Source organism: Capsicum annuum, chromosome 2 (genome assembly GCF_002878395.1).
Source record: "Capsicum annuum cultivar UCD-10X-F1 chromosome 2, UCD10Xv1.1, whole genome shotgun sequence".
In the NCBI taxonomy this organism is placed as follows: Eukaryota; Viridiplantae; Streptophyta; class Magnoliopsida; order Solanales; family Solanaceae; genus Capsicum; species Capsicum annuum.
This window is the reverse complement of record NC_061112.1, coordinates 23986961-23991674: the sequence shown is the minus strand read 5'-3', so window position 1 is coordinate 23991674 and position 4714 is coordinate 23986961. Positions and strand designations below refer to the sequence as shown.

The 4714-nt window shown below is 36.7% G+C and overlaps 1 non-coding gene across 1 annotated transcript; it reads left to right on the top strand.

The window, feature by feature from the left end:
* The first annotated feature begins 3446 nt into the window (after window positions 1-3446).
* On the top strand, window positions 3447-3552 carry LOC124896402. The gene has a single exon (XR_007052764.1). It is a non-coding gene; the product is annotated as a small nucleolar RNA R71 (small nucleolar RNA).
* The last annotated feature ends 1162 nt before the right edge of the window (window positions 3553-4714 follow it).

Below are 4714 nucleotides of genomic sequence, written 5' to 3'. Positions count from 1 at the left end.
ATGCAACTTTCTAGAAAATTCACTATATCAACATAGTAGGGAGCCTCTACTATATCCAGTTCCATTAATTACTCATTTGAAAACTCCTCCAGATTACATAGTGTATCATCAACAACGTAAGCATGACTCTTAAGCCTCGATAAATGGTAAGCCACTTGATTTTTTGTTCCTTTTTTGTCATGAACTTCCAAATCAAATTCTTGGAGCAGAAGAATTTACCTGATCAACCTTTGATTTAGATCTTTCTTGCTGAACAAATATAGGATGACATCATGATCAGTATGAATAATCACCTTCAAGCCCATAAAGTATTCTCTAAATTTATCAAATGCATATTCAAGTTCCATCGTCTCCTTCTTTGTGAATGTTTAATTTACCTTGGATACATCTAAGATTTTACTTACATAGTAGATAGAGTGAAATACCTTATCTTTACGCTACCCCAATACTACTTCAACAACCAAGTCACTCATATCACACATCAACTCGACAAGAGCAATCAGAATAGGTGCTTCCATCAATTTTCTTTTCAAATGCTTATATGCCTTCTGACACTCTACCCCAAAATCAAACTTTACCTCTTTCTCTAGCAACTTGCACATGGGGCTTGCAATCTTTGAGAAGTCTTTAATAAAGCATCTGTAAAATCCTGAATGCCTGAGAAAACTTCTCACACCTTTCACTGATAAGATAGCTTTTCAATGATCTCTAACTTAGCTTTGTCTACCTCAAGTCCTCTGAGTGACACCTTATGACCAAGGACGATACCTTTCTTGACCAAAAAATGGCACTTCTCCCAATTTAATACGAGGTTTGTTTCTTCACAGTGAGCTAAGACCCTATCTAAGATCTGCAAGCATATATCAAATGAATTACCAAAAATAAAAAATCATCCATAAATATCTCGACAAAATCATTCATCATACCATAGAAGATAGCCATCATGCATCTCTGGAAAGTTCCTGGTGCATTCCAAATAACAAAGGGCACACGTCCGAATGCATAAGTACTATAAGGATAGGTAAATGTGGTCTTCTCCATAGCTTCTGGTGCTATAGTTATCTGATTATACCCTGAATACGCATCCAGAAAGCAGTAATATTTATGTCTCGCCAACCTATCCAACATTTGATCAATAAAAAGAATGGGATAGTGATCATTCCAAGTGGCATCATTCAACTTCCTGTAATCAATGTAGATCCTCTACCCAGTTACTGTATGAGTTAGAATCAACTAGTTATCATCATTAGCCACAATAGTCATCCTCTTTTCTTTGGAACATAATATACAGGGCTGACCCATTTACTATCGGATATGGGATAAATTATCACAATATCAAGCCACTTAATGACTTCTTTTCTGACTACTTCTTTCATCACAAGATTTAGTCTCAGCTGGTGTTGTACACGTGCTTTATATCCTTCTTCCATGAATATTTTATATATACAGAATGCAGAATTAGTTTCTGTGATGTCTAGAATTTTCCATACAATTACTTTCTTCCTTATTTTTGATACTATCAATGCCTCTCTCACCTACGCATTAGATAAACCTTCAGATAAAATCATAGGCAAAGTATCATCCTTAGTAAGGAAAGTGTAATTCAAATGAGAGGGTAGAGCTTTAAGCTCTAACTTTGGTGCTTCATCAACAGATGACTTGGGAGAAAGACCAATTGGTGTATTCAAAGGCTTAAATTTGATCTTCCAGGTAGCAACATTTTCCACATCCAAAATCTGCACCATTTTAACAACTTTAATATCATCAAATAGATCATATCCCACTAATGCTCTTTTAAGGGATCCTTGGACGTAATAAGGAGAATGTCTGACTCAAGATCCAAGACAGTAATAGTAGATAATTCTTCAAATATTGTAGACAACTTTATTGCCTTGTATACGTTGAACACCTCAAATTTGTCATGAGCACGCTTAGTCAACTGTCCTGCTGCTACATCAATCAATGAATGCTCTATTGCTAAAAAGAGATGTCCCAAAATAAATGGAAATTCTGAATCAACATTGAAATTAAGAATAATAAAATCTAATGAGAAGATGAGTGGCCTTATTTGAAGCAATACATATTTAACTATACCATCTGGCCAGGCATGCTACCGGTCAACTAGCTACAAAACAACTATGGTGGGTTTTGGTCTGTTTAACCCCATCATTTGAAACAAAAATATGGGCATAAGATTGATGCTTTCCCTAAGATCGCATAGAACCAGAGCGCTTATTGATTGCCCAATTGTAATCTAAATGGTGAAGCTCCCTGGATCTTTCAACTTTGTGGGAAACCTATTCTAGATTCATGATGTACACTCCTCAGTAAGTGTTATAGTATCATATTAAGTCAGGAAGTTCTTATTATCCACAATATCCTATATGTACTTAACGTACTTTGGATTATTCTGCAAAACCTCAACAAGAGGCAAGTTAATGTGAACCTATTTTAATATATTAATAAACTTCTTGTAAAAATCCCGTTCTTAGTGTTTCCATAGTCTTTATGGGAAAGGTGGAGGTGGCATTATAATTTTTACCTTGGTTCCTTTGCTGTCAGCTTTGTCATCTACAACTTTCTCATTATCCTTTATTATTTCACCATTAATATCCCTGTGATTCACCTACTTGGGTTCTAACTCCTTCAGATGCAGCCTACTCTAAGTAATCACTACGTTAACCTATTTTTGGTTCAGTATCACTCGGTAGACCTCCCTGAGGCCTCAGATTTTGTTCTCCTATAATCTGACCAATTTGAGCCTCCAAGTTCTTTGTAATCATCTGCCGGTCGTCACATCTACTACTAACTGTGCTTGAGTAGCCGTAATCTTCTTCCTCATCTCTTCAATATTGCTTGTTTGAGTAGTGGCCTAATTCCCTGAAGCATGCTACTACTGATTCTGATTCACTAGCCCGCAGTATTGATTTGCATCTTGTGCTTGATTTTTACCCCATGAAAAATTAGGATGATTCTGCCTGTTAGGATTGTAAGTATTACAAAAATCCTAATTTCCTTAATGATTAGCATTCCCCACATAATTGACAGACTCTGGATTTGCTGTGTAAGCATCAGCTGTATGTTTATTCCTCCCACAAACCTCAAACCAAGTAAAAGCCTAATAAACTACATTTGTTGTTGTTGGTGTAGACCGTGTGACTCCCAGATTCATATTGCTGAGTTGTGTAGTTAGTTGATTCTGTAGTGTATTAATTTAGGCTGATATAGCTATGAACTAATCAACCTCCAACACACCTGCAACCTTCTTTGGAGCACCTCTTGTGTCAGCATGCCACTTAGGATTCCCCTATGAAATCTGATTTAGCAGTGTATATAATTTAACATAAGCCTTATCTAGAGCTTGCCTACATGCTGTTTAATCCAAGAGAATCTTAGTGTTTGGATCAAGACCCTCAATGAAAGTGTAAATAAATACATCATTAGTCTGGTGATGATGAGGGCGATTCCTGAGCATAATCTTAAATCTATCCAAGCTTGGTAAATATTCTCTCCATCTTTTTGCCTGAAACCCAGAATCTCACTTCTCAAATGTGTTGTCTTCCCAGATAAAAAGAATCTAATAAGGAATTTTTGACCCAGATCTTTTCAGGAAGTGATGGAGTTTGGTGGTTCATTATATAACCCTCTTTTTGCTTCCCCTAGAAAAGAGAAAGAGAAGAGAGTCAGTCTGACATAATTGGTAGATACTCCAACAGGAATGTTTGTATCACTGATCTTAACAAAGTTCTGTATGTGCTACTATGGGTCCTTGTGATATAAACCTGTGAACTACCCACTCGTGTGCAAGAGTTGCACCATATTTTGCTTCAGTTAAATCTGACCACCTACATCTGATTTGCGGATATAATTGGTAGCATTATTTGTAAGTAGGATTGACACTCCACGAATAGGTCTAACTTCTGCTTGTGCAGGAGTAGATGGAATTGATGAAGATGGAGCAATTAGAGCATTACGATCAATAGGATCCATTGGATCTGCCATTTGAATTTGCTGAATTGGGTAATAAAGTGCTGATGCTCTTCACCTTTGATGAAATATCTATTCAGGTTCCAAATTTGGCTCAACCAATTCTTTTAATCTTGCCAGGTTGATACTTTGATTTTCCTACAAAATTCATCCAATGATCAAGACCTTAACACTTTCCCATATACGAAGCAATAAGAAGAGGTCCCGATGGGCTTTTTATTGGTTATCCTATATGCCCGTAGTGCATCATCCAAATTAATTGACCAATCCTTACGTTGACTATTAATAGTCTTCTGAAAAATCATCTCAATCTCTCTGTTAGATATTTCCACTTGACCACTTGACCACTTGAACACCTCAAATTTGTCATGAGCATGCATAGTCAACTGGTCTGCAGCTACATAAATCAATGAATGCTCTATTGTTAAAAATGGATGTCCCAAAATAAATGGAACTTCTGGATCAACATTGAAATCAAGAATAATGAAATCCACCAAGAAGATGAGTGGCCTCATTTGCACCAAAACATCTTCATCTGTACCATCTGGTCTGGCAAGCGACCAGTCAGCTAGTTGCAAAACAACTATGGTGGGTTTTGGGTTGTCTAACCCCATCCTTTAAAACAAAAATATGGACATAAGATTGATGCTTTCCCAAATATCGCATAGACCCCAAGCGCTTATTGATTGCCCGATTATAATCTAAATGGTGAAGCTCCCTGGATCTT